Consider the following 22,500-nt stretch of genomic DNA (forward strand, 5'->3'; position numbering starts at 1 on the left):
TTCTACGTGGATTTTCAGTAATCCCCCTTCGTGGGTTCTTAGTTCCTGAACTATAGCTTTGATCACACACTGCCTATTGTCTTCCTCTTATGTCACATGTGGAAAGTCTTGTCTTCTAGGTTATATTTTATGCCCCACTGGGCCAAGCATAGTAGATGCTTTAATAAATACTTGATTGCTTGCATCATTGCTTCCCTCTGTCTTGCCAGAGCCTCTCATTAAATGTGTACCTTTTGTGGAGAAGGGCAGTGATGATGGCAAGCAGTTTGAGACCTGGTGCCATGCTTTTCTTTTTTTGATATGGAATCTCACTCTGTCACCAGGCTGGAGTGCAGTGGTGCAATCCTGTCTCACTGCAACCTCTGCCTCCCAGGTTCAAGCAATTCTCCTGCCTCAGCCTCCCGAGTAGCTGGGACTACAGGCACGCACCACCACACCCAGCTAATTTGTGTATTTTTAATAGAGACAGGGTTTCACCATCTTGGCTGGGATGGTCTGGATCTCTTGACCTCGTGATCCGCCCGCCTCAGCCTCCCAAAGTGCTGGGATTACAGGCATGAGCCACCACGTCCAGCCGTGGGGGCTTGTTTTTAAGCTTGACATCATTCACCCAAAATGGTCTGCGTGTTACAAGAAGAAGGAGTCAATGGCTTCTGACCTACTATGACTTGTAGGAGTTTGTCTGAGCTAACTTCCATAGCTCTGTTCCATGAAGACCTGACATGGTGCCTGCAGTTTCTTCAGTAGAGATATGTTCCTCATTATGCCTTTGTCTTCTTTGGACATGTGAAATCCCCATGAAAAGGAGAACTTACTCCCAGACCCCAGAAAAAAGTGAGGATGGAGAAGATGCTAGGCAGGAGAGATGTGAGCTTTGAGAGAGATAAAACATTCAGGAAATGAGGGACGAGGGTGGCTAAAAATACACTTGGCTACCTTCCAAATTTCCTAAGGGGTGGCTCTTTCCTGGGTCTAGAAAGAGTTCATATCTTTGTTTTTGCTTTCACCCTTGCAGAGCCGAGGCTGGAGGAATAGACCTTGCTTCGGTAAATCAACAGAGCTGAGAGATCAGTCAGTCAATCTTAAGAGCATTCTTGGATTTGTGGATGGCTTGAGAAGGATGCTTAGACAAACCGAGGATAGGGTAGTTATTAAAAGAGATTAAAGCGTATTAGCTAGTGCCTCAGCAAGTTATAATTAAAAAAAAGGAATGAAAAGGCAACAGGAGACTAATTTTTCCAGTCGCTGAAATTTCAAGGAGGAGTGAGCTGGCTTGTGAACCATTGCTGCTTTATATTAATTCTCCTGTATGGTTAAATCTAACCCAAATACATGTCTTTCTCAATTGGAAATGCCCTAGTCAATTTTACTGTCTAATACAGAGAGGAGGCAGCTGAGAGACCAGGAAACCACGTTAACCTCAGATGGCATTATTCTCCAAAGAATCTCAAACCCTGCTCTGAAGGTAAATGACTTGTTTCTAGGACATACTCTTGACATGAAAAAGGGAAATTATCATGGTATCCATCTGGGGAAGTTGAGACCAAGAGAAGGAAAAGAATAGATCCCCCTGGAACACCTGACAGTCATGTGTTATTAAGCAGCAACAGTGTGGCATGCATTACAATGATTTAGTCATTTTGCTAGTAGTTAGGACTGCACAAGAAAGGCAGGAGGCCAACTACCTATTGAGATTTAACAGGGTCCTTCTCGTTCTTTGCCCTCAAAAATCTCACCCACTTCAAAGGTCTAAGATTCCCCAGTAGAACTTTTGTTTGCCAACTTAAGATATCTCTATTAAGATGCACACCATCTAAGTAGTGCCATATTTAATTGATGACATTCATCAATTAGATGAATTAGATAGAATTAGAGGTCTGAGGGCCATTTTTGGAGAAAGAAGCCTAAATCATTAGGTTGCTGGGTAACTAATGCAAAAAAGGGATGTATCAACTTAGCCACCCTCACAGTTTTGCAGAAGCTTAGCTTTGATTGTTACTGTGTGCAATTTTATTATTCTAACATATTGGGTGTCAATGGGTCTAAAGCTCTTGGTGTTACCCTACAGAAAATATTTTTTAAAAATTAGCCGCATGTGAAGATTTACATAAGAAAAACATTTATAGAGGTTTCCGGATTGACTTTTTCATCTTTATTCCCTATTTTCAGGGTTACATGAATTTAGTGTATTCTCACAATGGCTTCCTAGTCTTTAGCAGATTAGTATCCATGCAGGCAGAAATGGCAGTATCAGAAAGTGGAAGCTGATAGTCCAACAGAGGGAGGGAGAAAGGAAAATTTAAAAATCAGACATAAGATTTTCAAAAGGCACTGCAGTCTGAAATCAACCAAGATAGGAATTAACAGTGCTTTCGGTGTCAAGACCTCCTCAGATATCATTATATGCCAGCGAAACAACCACTGATTTTCATTAGGGGTGACCACAAGACATAAGAAAACGCTGGAATTAAATTCAGTCTCCTTCCCTGAGCTGAGGGTGGGTGCAGAATAGAAAAATTTAATATATTGAGCCACCAGCTGTGGTAGGTAATTTACATATATCATCTCAGTGTTGAATTCCTCAACATTTCTATGCAGTAGGCATTATTGTCCCCATTCTAAAGAAGAGAAAACTGAAGTTTGAAGAATAAATGAAGACGAAGTTCATTAGTATAGGTACTGCATGAGTGCCTTCTTTTTCTTCCCAGTTCATTTTCTCTATGACCCCAGTGATACCTCAGTGCTGCTTTCCCCTCTACTGCGACAATTTCCTTCCTCATCTCTTGTTATTCAGCTGTTTCCTTAGCTCAGAGTGCCTACCTCTTTCTGTCTACACTACCAAATTCTTTCTCTACTGCAGGGTCTAGCTCAAGACCCAGGTCCTCACAGATAACTTCTAACCTTGCATCACATAGCTGTCCTCTCTGTGCTATTTCCATAGCACTTGAGGCAGCCCTGCTCATTTCTCAGGGACTGTTTTCTATCACTCTGTGGTATTTATCATGCCTTATTCTATAAAGCGTTGTGGTTGGCTTTGCCTCCTTGTCTAAAAGTCTTGCTGCCTTGGGTTATAGACACTATCTTTTCTTTCTTCTATTTCCTAATTCCGCCTGAGACACATTTACTCCTGGCAGAGTCTTGAGTGTTTAGAATTCCCAAAGACAAATACAAGCAGTCTCTTCTGCATTTGGGCTTTTTCAACTAGCTGATGGCCATGTGTGTCCAAGGATGTGAAATGGAATCCTCCAAAAGCCTACTTTGGGGATGCCTGAAATAGTTTTAAGAATTCTTTCTCCCCTCCTCACTGTGGGATGCCTGGCAACCTTATTGCCTAACCTCTACCCAAGCAAAGGGAAATCTTCCAAGTTTGAAGTCCTCAGGGATGGACCATATGTTGAACACTGCCTTAATTAATTGTTGCAGTCCTAAAAATTAGGCAGCTCTAAAGCAAATTTCTCCCCGATACTCTAGCCTCACTGATCTTTATCATATCTATGCGACCATATCTTTGGCCAGAGTAGTTCATCCATAGTTTCTTGAACCCACTTGCCTCCTTCTCTTCTTCTCTCCCAGTCCTTCTACCTGCATGTTCCTCCATCCCCAGGAGCCACTGTCCTTTGCTAGCACAGACCCTTTACTCCCTTCCATTCTCTGCTGCTAAGGTCACTTCATCAAACTAAAGCTCATTAAAGGAAAAGGCTGAGAAGCGATTTAGCATCCTGACCCCAGATATTGTAGCTGAAAAAGCCCTTTGCCTTTTATATTTCAACCTGAATAGGTGTATGACTCAGTAGTGGAAGAATTTGTAGCTGACACTCAATAGAAGCTGCTCTCGAATTTTGACAAATCCCATCTTGAGCCAAGAAGAGAAACAGATATTGATCCTAAGTGTACCTAATTCATCTCTGCACTTGTAATCCCAAAAGAAAATGCCTTCTATGACCAGAGGGCAGTCAATATTTTTTCCATCTTGTAAAATAAATAGCAGTTATTTTTGGTGTGTCTTCATGCGTCTGGGACACCAGAAATAAACAAAGAGTTGATTTTTCCTCTTCCTAAAGTCAAGTTATAGTAACTACTACGTTCCTTGTATGGACTAATTAAAACCATATCAAATAATTTGGATTGATGAGTGACTAGGGGCGACCGTATCATAGCCTGCCCACATTAACAAGGAAGTCTCATTCTCCAGGCTGGGGAGTGGTATATCTGCTGAGACTTAGATGGAGACATACAATAAATTGCAAGAATTAATTTCAGGGGACTCTCTTTGACTCTAGCAGTATTACAGTTTTAGCCACACAGGGGAGGTGTTCATACCAGCCAGAAGTCTACTTACAAACATGGTTTTATTTATTGTCCTTCCTCTCCTTTACCTGTGAGACTAGAGTTAGTTATGGGAGAACTTCCAGAGGGTCACTAGGTCAGGCCAGAGAGAGAACTGTTCTGTTTCCATAGTCATTCTGTATATTCTCAACCCAGATGGAGGGTCACAAGTTGTTGGAAATACTAAAAAACTGATTTGTGTCTATATTGATCCAAGCCCCACATCATTTCCCAACCACCCCAGGTCATTTCCAGCAAACAAGCATAGAATCTCTTTGAAATGATGCACAGAATTTCTTTGAAACACTATATCTACATGTGGGCAAACCATCTGCTCAATTCCAGTTTTTTTTTTCTACCCGTTAATAGTCATTTTCTTTATTTTACCTGAATAATTCAGTCCGACAAACCAGGCTTCTAGCTTCTTGAAGATTAAGAACAGTATCAGAAATTAAATTTCGATTATTCAAGGCATTGGAGGGATATACATTTTAAATTGCAAATTATTTGATTTTGGCAATCTAAGAAAACCATCTAGATTTTCCACAGTTTTCTTTCAGTGTACTCTCAGAATGGAATATGAGCCTTATCCAGAGAGACAATGCTGATTTTCTCATAATCTGCCAGACCCATTGGATGCTAGGCAAATAAGTCATCATAACACAATTATCAAATGTTTGGGAATTGTATGCATAGTTTTCACTCTCTGGCAAAACCAGACTGCTTCTTCTTTCTGCCATGGGCCACAGATGCTCCCACTTAGGCTGCTGTCTGCTCCTAGAATGTCCTCCCTGCCATCCATTCATGTTAAAATGGTGTCCTAGCTGGTTTTCCCAAGTCCTTAATGAGTAGGCCTACAGATTCTATACCCTACCTCTGAGAAGTTTTATCTGAAGGTGCAGAAAGTTCAGGTCCAAGGTTCATCTGCCCATCAATATGGAGACTGACAAAAGCCTCAAAGAAAATGAAATACCTAGGAATACAGCTAATCAAGGAGGTGAAAGATCTCTACAAAGAGAGATTCAAAACACTACTGAAAGATATCGGAGATGACCCAAATAAATGGAAAAACATTCCATACTCACGGATTGGAAGAATCAATATGATTAAAATGCCCATATTGCCCAAAGCAGTTTATAAATTCAGTGCTATTCTGATCAAACTACTAATGTCATTCTTCACAGAATTAGGAAAAAAAACTCTTCTAAAATTCACATGACACCAAAAATGAGCCCAAATAGCCAACACAATCCTAAGGAAAAAGAATAAAGCAGGAGGTATCATACTATCCAACTTCAAACTATACTGTAAGGCTACGGTAACCAAAACAGGACATTTCTGGTACAAAAACAGACATATACACCAACGGAACAGAATATAAAACTCAGAAATAAAGCCACACACCTACAACCATCTGATCTCCTACAATGCCAACAAAAACAAGCAATGGGTAAAGAACTCCCTATTCAATACACTGGTCAGGGATAACTGGCTAGCCATATGCAGAAGAATTAAGCTGGACCCTTACATCTCCCCATATACAAGAATTAGCTCAAAATGAATTAAAGATTTAAATGTAAGACTTCAAACTATAAAATTCCTAGAATAAAACCTAGGAAATACCCTTTTCAACATCAGCCTTGGCAAAGAATTTTTTGGCTAAGTCCCCAAAAGCAGTTGCAATAAAACCAACAATTGACAAATAGGACCTAATTAAACTAAAGAGCTTCTGCACAGCAAACGAAACTATCAATACTGCAAACAGACACCTTACAGAATGAGAGAAAATATTCTCAAACTATGCATCCAACAAAAGTCTAATATCCAGAACCTGTAAGAAATTTAAACAAATCAACAAGCAGAAACCAAATAACCCCATTAAAAAATGTGCAAGGGACATGAACAGACACTTCTCAAAAGAAGACATACAAATGGCCAACAAACATATGAAAAAATGCTCATTGTCACTAATCATCAGATAAATGCAAATCAAAACCACAATGATATACCATCTCACACCAGTCAGAATGGCTATTATTAAAAAGTAAAAGAAAAACAACAAAACAGCTGCTGGAGAGGCTGTGGAGAAAAGGGAATGCTTATACACAATTGGTGCAAATATAAATTAGTTTAGCCACTGTGGAAAGCAGTTTAAGGATTTCTCAAATAACTTAAAACAGAGCTACTATTCAATCCAGCAATCCCATTACTGGGTATATATCCAAAGGTAAAATAAGTCATTCTCCCAGAAAGACAGCAGTATTACATTTTTAACTACATGGGGGAGGTGTTCATACCAGCCGGGGGTCTACTTACAAACATGGTTTTATTTATTGTCCGTCCTCTCCTTTACCTGTGAGACTAGAGTTAGTTATGGGAGAACTTCCAGCGGGTCCCTAGGTCAGGCCAGATAGAGAAGTGTTCTGCTTCCACAATCATTCTGTATATTCTCAACCCAGATGGAAGGTCACTCTTGTATGTTCATTACAGCACTATTCACAAGAACAAAGATATGGAAGCAACCTAGGTGCCTATCAATGATAAATTGGATCAAAAAACATGGTACTTATACATTAGAGAATACTTCATAAAAAAGAATGAAATTATGTTCTTTGCAGCAACACAGATGCAGCTGGAGCCATAATCCTAAGCGAACTAATGTAGGAACAGAAAACCAAGTATTGCATGTTCTAAATGGTAAGTGGTAGCTAAATATTAAGCACATATGAACATAAACTTAGGAACAATAGACACTGCAGACTACTAGGGGGAGAGAAGGAGGAAGGTGGGGTTGAAAAACTACCTACTGGGTACTATGCTCACTACCTGGGTGATGGGATCCCTACCCCAAAACTCAGCATGATGCAATATATTCATATAACAAACCTGAACATGTACCCCTTGAATCTAAAATAAAAGTTGGGATTAAAAACAGAATATGCTGGGCAAAACTAAACAAGAATGTTTCTAAAAGTATAAAATTTCTATTCAATGTGAACTTATGACAATGTTGATAACCCTAGTAGAAATATAAAAGCCAAAAACCTGGCTTTTATAATAAGAATGGCCAAGGGGCATATTTAAATAAAATACTATAATTCGATGAGGAGTTAGAAGCCATGATAACTATTCTTAGCCTGTGTCCTTTGTTAAGTCACTTAATATTTCAGAGTTTCAGTGTCCTCATTGTCAAATGAGGGGGTTGGGATTAGATGGCCTCAAAGCCCCCCTGCCGCTTTAATAGTCTATGAGTCTATATCTCAAAGGTATGTAAATAAGCCATTTGGGAAGATTTACATTGTTTCTTTATAACTATAATGCAGAAATAGAGATATTGAGCTTATCTCAGCATGGTTAAAACTCAAGAAATATCAACCTTATGTTGTGAATCTCCTTTGTGGATCAAAGCACTTGCCAAAGTTCTTCTTCAACACTTTCATCTTCTAGGGTCCCACGGATGAAAAATGTGAGGCACATGGGCAAAACTAATACTCTTACAATGCAAACTGTCTGTGGTATTACATTTCATAACATGGCTAATACATTGATATGCTTTTATATTCTGTGCACATGTTCATAATCATGGCTTCTTATATTAAAAAAAAAAAACAAAACCCAACAACCTCAGTGATGGTCTCATCTGATGTCTGCTTTTACAGATGACACTACAAAGCCCCAGAGACAAGAAGTTGCCTAAAGCCACCTAAGTATTTAAGCATTTTTGAGATCTGAATGGCTTAGGTGCCATTCATTTAATTCTTTGTTTTGTTTCTACCTGCAATTCCACAGGATATATACATTGTAAGCATGTAAACATTTATTAAGCTAACATACAAATATTTCATTAGTTTTATTTGTATACCTATAAGGTACACCCATCAATAAAAAATGCATTCTTAAGACCCAGGCAGAATTATTAAAGATCATCCACAGAACTTAAACCTCCTCTTCAATCTCTCTAGGAACCTGGCATAACCAATTACCCCTGGCTTGTAACTCATCCAGAGTCACATAGTAAACTTAGGCCAAACCTAGATTTCTCTCCTAACAGATTATTTTCACAGTTGGGCCTAGAGCATGGAGCTTTCAGCTCTCAGGCTATGTTCCTTCTCTCATATCAAGCTGACATTTATTCAACTTTCATTGCTTTTCCAACATCTCAACCAGGCTCTGCTTGCAAACATCCAATAAATGGAGTCCACCATTGATGCAAATAACACATTCTGCCATAGGAATATTGTTTCCGATTTTAATCTCAAATTAGATTCTCTTTGACTCCCACTCCTCTGACCTAGTTTGTCTCCTGCCCGTTGTGTTGTGCCACCCTACCATGACATCCCTTATACATTTTAAGACAACCACATGTTCCTGCCATGCCACCCTCCAATCTTCCATTACCAGGCTCAGCTTTCCTATTCTATTCTCCCTTTCATTCTTCACATTGTGTCTCCCCTCTTTTGGGTATTTCTCATTGTCTTTGGGAAAATGTACCCCAAATAGAACACGATTTCCTAGATGTTCTCTGATCAGTGTAGAGTATAAGGGAGCTGTTATTCACTGTGAACAGGATACTACCTTTCCATCAAGCACAAAGACTCATCAGTTTTTACTTATTGCTTTGTTAAGGGGTGATGAATTTGCTCAATTCTTCCCTTGGTTTCTCAGCAGAAGGCAGGCAGAGGAGCAATGGGCTTGATTTCAAGAATCTCTTTCCTGCTAGAACACTGAAGAGCTTGTCAATATCTTTTCTAGGTGCGGTTTGTCAAACCAGTATTCCAATAGACAGCCATTAGCACCTCACCCTATGCTTCAGAATCACATTTAGGGGAATTTACTTTGACTGATCACAGCTTGCAAGGATCATTTGGTTCTGTGAATCCAATCTTATGTTTTAAAAGCTGTTTCCTATGAGTGAAAATGTGTGTACCCCTTGCCTATACTGATTTGCAAAGAGCAGGGTAGAAAAAAAAGTCATTTGGTTTTCTTTGAGTCTTGTCTGAAGGAAACAACAATCTCTCTCCCCATTTCTCCCCACCCCGGTAAAAGCCAGCAACTGAAGATAAAAGATATCACACCTCCTAAGAAATCTGATGAAAATAAATTGTCATTCTGTTGACATATTGAGATGGCAAATTTCCCAGGCCCCGGCAATGTGGATAGTTTTCTTTCTAGAAATGTATCTGATTTGGGAAGTTTATTGTTCTATAGATTGGAATGTGGTGATCAGTCAGATAAAAACATCAATGTCAGTGTAACTCTGATTCCTATAATAAGCTGTGAATGTATTTTCATCAGAGCACCAAAGACAGATAAAATTCCTTAGCAAAGGAGATTCAATGATATATTTCTCTTCTATGGAAAGAAGTAATATATGGGCGAAACATAGTTAATAGGCCAAAGGAAAAAAAATCCAATTGGTGACACTAACAATAGATTTTACAGGAAAATATGTGATAGGAAAGAAACATCCATTGTTTGGGACACCTGTAGTTAATTATTGCAGCTAAAGACATTACAATCAGTTTCTTTGCTCATATATCTTCATAGACTGTTTGGCAATATTAAATGACAAAGGCTTAATAATCAAAAGTACTGAGTTAGCAAATGTTTTCTAATTTTAATAACTTCTTGTTGTAATTACCAAGTCTTAGAGTGAAATGATTTAATTAGAAAGTAATCAAGAAGTGTCTACTGTTAATTGAAGGAATTATAAAAGATCTACATTTTTAATATATTTCTGAGGTAATAAAATTAGTTTACCGTAACTATTTTTAAACCACCCTGATGAGGAATATTTGATGTGGGAGCAAAGGAATTGATACTTTTAAGAGTGGCACCCATCATTGAGAACATGGTGGGATTACAAGATCTCATCCTTCTTGTCTGGGAAATACTAGTAATAACAATGATAACAGCTAATATCTATTAAGAACTTACCATCTGTCAAGAGAAAGTAATGCATATCAGAAACCATACTGTTTTATTCATCCATGTGTCTTCTGTGCACACAATAGCCCTCCAATGAATAATTTGAAATCATGTTGAATGAACATATTGAAGAATCAAAAATAAGAGGCTGTGGCAGGGCCACTGATATGGTTTGGCTCTGTGTCCCCAACCAAATCTCATCCCGAATTGTAATCCCCATGTGTCCAGGGAGGGACCTGTAATCCCCACATGTCGGGGAAGGGAGGTGGTTGGATCATGGGGGTGGTTTCCCCCATGCTATTCTTGTGATAGTGAGTTCTCATGAGATCTGATGGTTTCATAAGGGGCTCTTCCCCCTTCACTCTTTTCTCCTGCTGCCTTCTGAAGAAGGTCCTTGCTTTCCCTTCACCTTCCACCATGACTGTAAGTTTCCTGATATCTTCCCAGCCATGTGGAACTGTGAGTCAATTAAACCTCTTTCCTTTATAAATTACCCAGTCTCAGGTATTTCTTTATAACAATGTGAAAATTGACTAATACAGTCACCAATCTCAGTTTTGGTAGTGTTGGTCTGCTTACTCACTCTTATCATTAGAACCCTCTTGTTGGCACATGCTCTTTTGGGATGAGTAGACTTATTTCTACTTTCCCTGAGCTCCAGAGTGTAATACACATTTAGAGTATAACACACATCTAGTTCAGTTCAAGTGGCAAAGATCTTGCCACAGACTGTAGGATACAAATGTTCACTTTTTATCTGCTGCTGTTTGTTTATCCTCATAGCATCCAACCACTTGGTATTAATGGGTATTTGCAGGATGGAAGTAAATGAAATAGACCTTTAAAGGCAAGGTAGGGAAGAAGAAGAAATAAAGAGACGTTAACTTCAACGCCATGAAAGCAGGAATGGTTTTACTGAATACTACAAAGATAAAATCATTCAGCTTCATACTGTTGATGTGAAGTCAAATAATTGAGATATGACTTTAAGTATTTAACTGTACAACACAATCATTTTTATGTGCACTGGGAAATTCACCTTTTCACTAAACACACCTGTCTCCTGCTGTCCCTCCCAGGCCCATCACTGTGGTATGCCTGCCTCGCCATCCACCTCCTTCAGCCACAGTGAATTACCAGAGACTTAACAGTTATCTGGGGCTTAATGACTCTTTGTGCATCTTGGACCATCAGCTCCTCCTGGATTTTCATTAATCCCAGGGGCAATGGCTTAGACCACGATCGTTATTGCTTTAACAAACACTTCCAGGATATGACGAGAGTGACTTTCCATTTATCTTCTATGGAAATTCATTCTGCAGGAGTGACACCGTCAACTTAAGAGACACAAGCTATTGTCTTGCAGCTAAAAAAAAAAAGATATTACTGCTTTCTCTACTTACTATATGGAAAGATAAAAGCTAATTAATTGTTATAGTTCCTGTTTTCCTGGAGACAGAAAAATGTATCTAACGTTCTTTTAAAAAAGTTTTGTTAATATTGTGAGGAGATATTTGGCCTTTATACAGGTAAAAGCTTGTGGAAGGATGAGAGGGATATGGGAGGTAGACAGTGAGGAACTGATACCTGAAAAGTTTGTACTGCAAAGAATGCAAAATTTAACTGACCAAACCAACAAACAAATAAATAACTAATATTAATTAATTTACAAATTCCTGTGTTTATCATTTATTTTTAACCTTAGGTTTGTAGACTCAACCTACAAAAGCTATCGATTCAGTCACTACAAAACAAAAACCAAATGAAAAGCTAAGCTTACAATTTATGTATAGTGGCACTAGGTAGCAGAATTTCCTTCAGTCGTATACACTTGACGTATCAATTATCCAGATTACAATAAGAAACTTTATGATATATTATTATTAAAGAATATATTGAAGCAGATTAATATAAATAAAATGGAGAGTACATTCAAATATGCTCTTTGAGAGTAACATTTAAGCATTGTACCTTACATCCAAGGTACAATGCATACTTTTACACCAACTTCTAGTATTTACTTATTAGACAGAAAATTCCAGCTCTCTTATTTAATTTCAGAATCCCAACATTTGGTTCTAGGCAAATGTTACTTTATTTGGAACCAAAAAATGTGTACACTGTATCAGAGTTATGTGTAAAGTTTATCTTCAATATATATTCTCTCATTTAACAGTGACCTAATTACTGGCTATAAGGAATACACTTTTCTCTGTTTCCTTCCTCTCTCTTTCCCAAATACCATTTTTCTCAAAATTGCAGAAGCAGAATGGAGAGAATCTTATGGAACACCTCTGTGCCCAGTTTTCTACTGCCACTGCCCTCACATTATCTAATGTGCAGTAGGGTAAACTATGTAACGTCTGTGGATGTCCCTGTCTTTAGGAAGTCTTGAAGCATACAGAGGAGGATATATTCTAGAATTGCTAAGGTCCTTGTGGTTTAAGGTTGTATGATTCAAGAAAAGAAAGTATGTTTTCCCTTTTACCTTTGTGGAAGAGAACAATTTCCCCTATCCATTTTCTAACATGTTAGATGGATATCACCATGATTTCTCCTTATGATGATATAGTGCTTCAAAAACAATAACTCACACATACAGTTAGTCCTTGATATTGAATTTTCAGAAATTCTTTTCAGAAATGGTTTGTACATGTGTACCCACATTAGTATAATGATCTATTTATGGGTCTGTTTTCTCTAATATTCCTCAAAACACATTAGATCAAGGAACACAGTGTTTTGTATTTTGATTCCATGATGGTGCTTATAATCAGCAATGAATAAGGTTTCAGGGAGAACAGCATGTTTTTATAACAAGTTTAGAGAGGCATGCAGAACCTGGAGTAAGTATGGGCTTCATTGTTGACCTAACCTTTAAGAACGTTCTCCTTACGGGTTTTTCCATGAGGTCTGTGTAAAATGTTACTTAACAATAGTAATGTATTTATTAAGTAACTGTATGTTTTCCATATTAATTCATCACAGACCTACCTGACTACCATCAGAATTTGGATTCAGAATAAAATAAATTTACTACTTAGTGCTCCTATAATCCCAACCGAAGGAACAAAATATTAGGCCAAATGATATGATCAAGACAGTTCCTATTCTTGATGTAGGTTTTTGAGATACTGAAAATAGCTTTTCAGTCTCATTTCAACTGAAAGTCCCCTGAAGGCCTATGTACCCAAGGTGGAGGCCTATCTTTTACCAGAGTAGGAAACTAAGGTTGGTAATTTACCAAAGGTAGCAAGAATAACCAGTGGTAGTATCACATGTCTCCTCCTGTATTGCCTATCTTTGGTCCTAGAAAATTGGAAAGTCATCATAAACTCCTTGTGATCTCAACTGTTCCTGAGAACTGTTGGATTGTCCTCATATATGTCACCTCTCCTCAATAACCAAGGCTACTGTATTATTAGTTCAGTATTTCTTCCTTTTTTTCCCCCAGACTAGTGTCTGATTTTGATTGGTCTTCTTGACCGTTAGTCTTCAATACACTCTTCCAAAATCACCTCTGACCTCCCCTTGAAATTATGCAGCTTACCACCGTGTTCCCACAGCACATTCTTTCATGATACCAATGTTGACCCCACATTAGTATAATGATTTATTTATGGGCTTATTTCCTCTAATATTCCTCAAACCACATTAGATCAAGGAACACAGTGTTTTGTATTTTGATTCTGTTATGGTGCTTGTAATCAGTGATGAATAAATATATGTGGGCTATGTGTCCATAAAAAATTAAGATTAGTAGGACTATTTAAACATTTGGAGTTGGGAGAAGCATGGACTTTCTCACCACTTTTCCAAATATGATCCTATAGAAGTATTCTTTGCATCTTGGTGAAGATAAGTTGAACAACAACAACAAGTCCTGATTTCAATACTTGGATATAAATTGATGGAAGCCGTTTTTCAAAGAGGAAAGTTTTCTTAAATGATATAGCCATATTGGATTATAGAAGAAAAATAGGGATTTGAGAGGAGGAGTAAATTCTTGGTTTAAAGAGATAATTTTGCAGAGCATGGTGGCTCACACCTGTAATCCCAGCACTCTGGAGGCTGAGGCAGGAGGATCACTGGAGCCCAGGAATTTGAGACCAGGCTTGGCAACAAAGTGAGACCCTGTCTCTACAAAAAATACAAAACATTTTGTCTGGGCATGGTGGCATGCACCTGTAGTCCCAGCTACTCAGGAGGCTAAGGTGGGAGGATTGCTTGAGCCCAGGAGGTCGAGGCTACAGTGAGCCATGACTGTACCACTGCACTCCAGCCTGGGTGACAGAGTGAGACCCTGTCACAAAAGAAAAAAAAAAAAGATAATTTCAAGAATTGTAACTTCCATACACATCCTGTGAGACCATACTTCAGGGGTGTAATTTATGTTAGAATCCTGGATTGGGAAGGACTGCTGGAGCACTGGAGGTGGTCTCTCTCAGGTGGCTCCCCATTGTCTGTGTGTTAACACACTGGATGTGAGAAAACAAAGGTGTTCCTCTGAGTTTCTTCCAGTTGCACCCTTTTTCAGTTAATGTGCCTTTTTATTCCTTCTATGTCAAATGTGCTTCTGACTTCTGTGCCCAACATATAAGAATGCATGCTTATGCTTCCTTGTTTCCTAGAGATTTTTCTAATCTCTGAAGTCCCTATTGCCTGGCAGAATTAGGTAAATTCTTTGTCAAACATCTTCAAGTTTATCAAGGAAAGCTGTTGTGAAAAAACCATAATTTTAAACCTTTCTCAAAGAAATTGCTGAAATTATTCCCCTTTCGTCTAAGTCCAAAGTGAAATGATTGGTGTTTTAAAAGCAACACATATTCAACTGTCACTAAAGTGATGTGATGTAATCTTCCTGCTTTCAGAAAAGTGCACAATATAAGACTCATCTTAAATACACTATGGCCATAATGGAGAAAATTTCTCCACATCTGAATTTTCCATGGAAAATGCATTTTGAACAAATTTGGGAAAATCTAACAGTTTTTCTTTAAGGGGAGTAGGCTCAAGAAACGATATTTCAGTAATGTAAATGGATTTAAAAATGACCACATACAGGCATATACATTTAGCTAATATAGCTCAAAAATGTGAAGGAAACAGAGAGGATGAACACAGTAACGTTTCTCAAACCCCAGACTGCAAAACCAAGATGGTCCTCAATTTTGCAAACTGAAAGAGAATGCATCCGGTCAGTTGCAAAGGTATTGAGCTTCTTACTCCAGCTTGATGTCTGTCTGAGATGGATTAGTCAGCCTTTTGAGAGCCATGTTCCTGCCTGCTGCTAAGACCGTGACATTGGCCAAACTAAAGGGGTCATTTTCCATATGAACATGGTGACTAATGTCATGAGAATCAGAATGACCAGATTCACCATGGCATAAACCTAATTTACTAAATATGGGTAAGTCCTTAGAAGCTACTTCAGCTCTAGGCTGCCCAGAGGACAGACAAATAAGCTGCATGAATACAATTAAAGTTATAAAGCATAGTATGTCTTTTCCACTCTCTTGCCTCAAACATTATTCCTTCTATCTCACATCACCAATGCCCATTCTGCTTAAGTAACCCAAATCAGTTAACGTGGCCTTTTACCACTGAGAAATTAAAATGTCTGGAGGAGCCTGGGTAGATGACTATCACACTGAAGTTTTACAGATGCAGGAGTCCTGTTCATTTCGGGCAATGTGCACCCTCGTGGTGCCAATTGCCTCTGGAATTGCTGAGTGAGCGGTTGTCCTGTGCCTATATCTACTTTAGGCCCAGGACACTCTGTAGTTTTTCAAGGGCATAATTTTGATTGAAGTTTCAAGAAAGACTTTGAAGGACAATGGAATTATGCTTTTTCCTATTGGAGAATGTAAGTGAGGCAGATTCATTAGGAAATCAGTCTTCAGGACTTACTGAGTTTTCTTCAGTAGAGTGGAGCTTTGTTGTCGTCCTATATGACATTCAGTGAAAGGCTGGAGGAGCCATGTTGTATTTTCCTCAATGGGATAATCTGAGAATGAGAATTTCCCAAAATTCTCTGTTTCTTTCTTTCTTACATATTTGTTTTCAGAGATTTGATCCATTGATGTGTGAAGCTTGGCTTTATTCAAGAGATTATAACCTCAATTATGTAATGATAATAATGTCTTACATTTATCTAGATCAGGATTTTTAAACTCAGCACTACTGACATTTTGGACCAGATAATTTTGTATGAAGGAGGGCTTTCCTGAGCATTGTAGGATGTTTAGCAGCATCCTTAGCATCTACTCGCTAGATCTAGTGATGCCACCTCACTGTGATGACAATCAAAAATATGTCTCCAGATATTACCAAATGTTCCTTGGCAGGCAGGGGTAGAGGGAGTAGGGGAAAAATGGACTCCCATTGAGAACTGGTGATGTAGATCTTTTAACTTTTCAAAGTACTTTCATGTCACATTGGATTCTTACAACAAGACTGTGAGGACAAGTATTGTCATCCCCACTGGACAGGGAAAGGAGAAATGTAGATCCCCAGAGCTTTAGGCCTGGTGCTTCATAAAACCACTGTGTTTTTAGTACTCGGAGAATAATATTTTATCTGTATATATGTACTGAATGGAATGTTGAGTTAATATACTTAGTGACAGCATTCAAATGTGAGCTGGAAAGGTAGAAAGAAAAACAGGGATGTGAATATACCCATATTGAAATAATTTTGTCTTCTGCTCAAGACTTGACGGTATTCTACTTGTGTCACCAGATGTCCCACAGAAAAGAGAAATGTTATGTACTAATTCTTGAACATGTGTCACGTGCCTCCAGGAAAGTAACTTGTATAATTGCTTTTATTAGTTTTGAGAAGTTAAACACATTAAAAAAACAGTAATAATATGACAGTGTCCCTGCCACTCTGAATACTGAATATTAACAATTTATACTTTTGTTTTATAATTTTTAAATTAAAAACATACAAAGAAATGAATGCATCGCTCGCGCTGGGAGCTGTAGACCGGAGCTGTTCCTATTCGGCCATCAGTTCACGTCCTTTGTAGGGACATGGATGAAATTGGAAATCATCATTCTCAGTAAACTATCGCAAGAACAAAAAACCAAACACCGCATATTCTCACTCATGGGTGGGAATTGAACAATGAGAACACATGGACACAGGAAGGGGAACATCACACTTCGGGGACTGTTGTGGGGTGGGGGGAGGGGGGAGGGATAGCATTGGGAGATATACCTAATGCTAGATGACGAGTTGGTGGGTGCAGCGCACCAGCATGGCACATGTATACATATGTAACTTACCTGCACATTGCGCACATGTACCATAAAACCTAAAGTATAATAATAATAATAATAAAAGAAAAAAAAAAAAAGAAATGAATGCATAGGGTAGAAGTCTTTTTGCTCCCCTCCCAGATCTGTTCTCTCTTCCAAATGTCACCTACTATTATGAATTTAATATTCATAATATTAAATTATCCCTCAGGTCCAGGTTTTATTTTACTATAGAAACATATATTCCTTTACCACATAAATATATCTATATATAAATATGTATCCATAAACAATACATACTATAGTAGTTATGTGTGCATTATTTTAAATTTTTAAACATGCAATCTATATTATACTTATTTTTAACATTTTTAACTTATGATTTTGAAATTGTCTACCTACCTATATATCTATCAATCATGTATCTACTTGATTCATTTCATTTCATAACATTCAATTGCAGGACTATCCCACAATTCATGGATTTACCTATTAATGGTCATTCCTCATGATACAATTTTTTTTTTCTTTTTTTGTTTTTTGAGACGGTGTTTCGCTCTTGTTGCCCAGGCTGGAGTGCGATGGCGTAATCTCGGCTCACCACAACCTCTGCCTTCCAGGTTCAAGCGATTCTCCTGCCTCAGCCTCCCAAGTTAATTTTTGTATTTTTAGTAGAGATGGGGTTTCTCCATGTTGGTCAGGCTGGTCTCGAACTCCCAACCTCAGTGATCCACCCTCCTCAGCCTCCCAAAGTGCTGGGATTACAGGCGTGAGCCACCGCGCCTGGCCTAATTTTTTAGTACTTTAAGCAATGCTGCAATATGCATCTCTGGGCATACTTCTTGGGGTACGTATATAGAATTTTCCCAAGGACATATTTAAAATTATACTTGGCATATGACCTGATGACCTGATGTAAAAAATAACTGGGGCAGAAACATGTGACAGTGAGGAAAGAAAAGTCATACATCTTAGGGAGAAATCTTGGGATACAGAGAAATGTAAGCAGGACAGGGTCACAAAATGTCCAACGAGGGAAGAATAATACTGCAAAGTCTTTGAAAATTGAACTGACATTAGAACCACAATTCATAGAAGGAAGATTAGAACTTCTCACCTAACCAGGTTGGCTGATTACTGAAACAAGAGATAAAATATCATTGTAACTAACTAGGTTTTGTAGTACAAATGCAAAGGTTCATTCAATATTTAAAAATTAATCAATGTAGTTTGCATTTTAGCAGCCTAAAGAAAAAAATACATTATTGACATGATTGATGCAGAACAAGCATATCCATTTTGATAAAAATTCTGAGCACACAAGAATTAGAACTTTCTCACCCTGATAAAGTGACTTTACAAAAATTCTACAGATAACATTATCTTTAATGATGACTGAATTATTTTAAGATTGGGAACAAGCAAGCATGTCTATTTTCACTAGTCATAATCAACAGTGTAGTGAAATTTCTAGCCAGTGTAAAGGAAAAAAAGAGAGGGAGGGAGAAAGAGAGGGAGAGAGCAGGAGAGAGAGAGCAAGAGAGAGAGAGAGAGAGAGAGAGAAACATGATTTGCAAAGGAGGAAATGAAACTGCCCTTATTTACACATGACATTATTGCTCCTGTAGAAAATTCCCCCAAAAAAGTTTCCAAAAAGCTTTGAAAAGTTAAAGGTAAGTTTTTATTTATTTATTTATTTTATTTATTTATTTTTGAGACAGAGTCTCGCTCTGCCACTAGGCTGGAGTGCAATGGTGTGATCTCGGCTCACTGCAACCTCTGCCTCCCGGGTTCAAGCGATTTTCCTGCCTCAGCCTCCCAAGTAGCTGGGGTTACAGGTGCCTGCCACCATGCCCGGCTACAAAAATACACAATTTTTGTATTTTTAGTAGAGACGGGGTTTCACCATGTTGGCCAGGCTGCTCTGGAATGCCTGACTTTGTGATCCATCCGCCTCAGCCTCTCAAAGTGCTGGGATTACAGGCATGAACCACTGTGCCCGGCCCAAAGGTAAGTTTATGAAGCTTACACAATATAGGGTCAAAACACAAAAGTACATTACATTTCTTTATACTAGGAATGTGTGACTTAATATTTAAATTTTTAAAATACCATTTAAAGTCATTCAATAAGGAACATTCTTAGACTAAACCTAATAAAATTTGTACAGGCTCTATATGCTGACAACTGGAAAATGCTGATAAAATGTACCAAAAAAAGCCCTAATTGAATGGAGAAGTATGTCTTGCTCATGGGCTAGAAGGCTCAAAATTGTTAAGATATTAATTATGCCTAATTCCAATCAAAATCTTATGATTTAAAAAATAGACATTGACAGTGCAATTCTAAAATGTATAGGGAAAAGAAATGGAACTAAAATAGCTAAAACAATTTGAAAGAGATAGTACTTGTAAATAGAACTTGTGAAAGAGAATAGGATTTAAATTGTGCCAACTTATTTTAAGACTTAATATAAAGGTCTAGTAATTAAAACACTATGGTACTGGTGACAGAATAAACATGTAGATCAATATTAAAGACTAGAAAATTTAAAATTAGACACATAAAAATATAACTGTTCGATCTTTGACAAACCTGCTAAATAAATTCAATAGAGAAATTATGGTCTTTTCAATAAGTGGTATTGAAATATTGGACATCCATATTCAAAAATATGTGCATTGATTTAAATCTCACACTTACATAAAAGTTGACTCAAAATGAATTTTAGATGTAATTGTAAATGTATAAAGCTATCAGAAAATTATAGGAGAAAAACATTAAAGTGAATAAATTATTGATAAATGCCACAACTTGGATGCAACTCAAACACATCATGCTCAATGAAGGAAGTGAATCACAGTAGTGAGATTCCATTTATATGATATTCTAAAAAACAAAACATATGGTGTAAAACAGAACAATTGTTGTCAGGAGTTAGGTATTAAGAGAAGGTTTGACTAATAAAGGACAGCATTAGGGACATATTTGGGCTGTTATAAACATTTAGTATGATGATTGTTTTGTTTACACAAATATATACACATCTTAAAATTCCCAGAACTATACACCAAAAGAAAAAGAAAGTCAATAAAAAATTTACACTGTGGAAATTACAGGCGTAGTTTGGAGATATTACAAGTTGAATTCCAGACCACTGCAATAAAGTGAATATCACAATGAAGCAAGTCACCTGAATTTTGTAGTTTCCCAATGCAAATAAGTTATGTTTATGCTGTACTGTAGTCTATTAAGCATACCATAGTATTATGTCTAAATGCACATAAAATTCAGATTTTAATGCTTTATTTGGGGGCTATGTGTCTATACTTATGACAGTTTGTCTACAGTATAATTATTTCTAAGTATCCTTGTTCAACTTTTGTGTCAAAGTTATGCCAGTATAATATTTTTAAAAATTGGGTGTTTTTATCCCCTTCTTCGAGATAATTGTGTAATAAAAAGATTATCTCTTTCTTAGCTCTACATATTATTTTTAGTAGGGTACTTTTCTATATTTTATAGTCTCTTTTTCATTGTTATAAAGTTTAAGTATTATTTTTCATAGTTAAAAATCATATTTGCATTTTAATTTATGTACCATTTATTGTTCCAAATGTTTTTATAAGATTGGTTTATTGCTTTTTATCTTATATATCTGTTCATGGAGTCCCTTATTAATTACTAATGTTTATTTTTGCCTTTTCTATCTTTATTTTTTACGCATTGAAGTTAGAAGTTTATTTTTCTTATTAATTTTTTCAAAGCAACACCACTTTCTATTTTGTTGATTCTCTGTATTGCTTCTTTGTGATTTTTCTTTTTAATTATAAACATCATAAAGTACAACTAGTTGATTAATTAATTTCTGATTTTATCATGTTATTTCCTTCTACTTTTTAGGTTTATTATTTTCCTTATCAGGGAAACTTAATTCATTTATTTTTTAATCATTATAATTTTAAATTAATGCTTTTACAGCTAAATGTAACTCTTTAAAACATAATTTCCATTGTGATTTCTTTCTTAACTCACAAGTTATTTAGCAACCATTAAAACAATTCAAACTTTTTTTTTATTGCCTTCTTCCTGATAATTTTTAATTTAAGGGCAGTTTGGTCAGTGATTATGGCCTTCATAAGGTTGAGTGTTTGAAATTGTTTGATACTTGCTTTCTGATTTCATTTATATATAGTGAATTAAAAATATTTTATATGTACATTAAAATAATGTATAATCTTTATTTTCAAAGCAGAATTCGACAAAAGCCCATCAGATAGGTATATTTAATTTGTTATTCAAAACTTCCATATTGGTAGAGATTTATTGTCGTTTTAATGTATCAGTCCCTGACAGATCTGTTTTAAAATTTCCTCTATAATTATATATTAGTCATTTGTTCTGAAAATTCTGTCAGTTTTAGCATGACATATTTCTTCATTGAACAACCCTCCCTTCTAACTTATTAATTTAAAATTATTTTTAGTTTTTAAAGTAAATGTTAAATTTATTTATATTCCATAGCTAATTAAATTTACTCATTTGTAAAATCCATTTCGGTGCTCATCATTGTGAGTCTTACCTCTAAGCACACGTACTTCCTGCTGAAGTGAATACCTTAATAATTTCTGTGATGAAAGTCTATGGGTAATAAACTCATTTAGTATTTATATAACCAAAACAGACTTTCCAAGAAAATAGAAGACAATTGTCTATATCAATCTGTTCACTTCTTCTCCTCTCCAAATCTCTTGATTTCCCTCAACTAGCCAGACTTTTGTTTTATCATTTTCCCAAATTGTCTCTTGTTAAGGCCAGTAATCACTTCTGCTGTCAAATCCAAGTGGTATGTTTTTGTCTTATGTACATGTCTGTGTGTGTACAGATATGCATATATACATGCATTGCTCCATATTCTAACTTTCTTTTAAAAGTTTCTTTTAAATCTGAGGACTAATGGTTTTATTACAATTTGAATAAT

At 36.9% G+C, this 22,500-nt stretch overlaps 1 long non-coding RNA gene across 1 annotated transcript in view; it reads left to right on the plus strand.

The window, feature by feature from the left end:
• Positions 1 to 1,272: 1,272 nt before the first annotated feature.
• The window catches only part of LOC129051548 (uncharacterized), a 53,864-nt gene continuing 32,636 nt past the window's right edge, over positions 1,273 to 22,500 (plus strand). Inside the window, exons 1-2 of the long non-coding RNA XR_008515909.2 lie at positions 1,273 to 1,465; positions 6,945 to 7,023. This is a non-coding gene — a long non-coding RNA (uncharacterized LOC129051548). The remainder of the gene's footprint in view (positions 1,466 to 6,944; positions 7,024 to 22,500) is intronic.

Source organism: Pongo abelii, chromosome 17, assembly GCF_028885655.2.
Source record: "Pongo abelii isolate AG06213 chromosome 17, NHGRI_mPonAbe1-v2.0_pri, whole genome shotgun sequence".
Lineage (NCBI taxonomy): Eukaryota > Metazoa > Chordata > Mammalia > Primates > Hominidae > Pongo > Pongo abelii.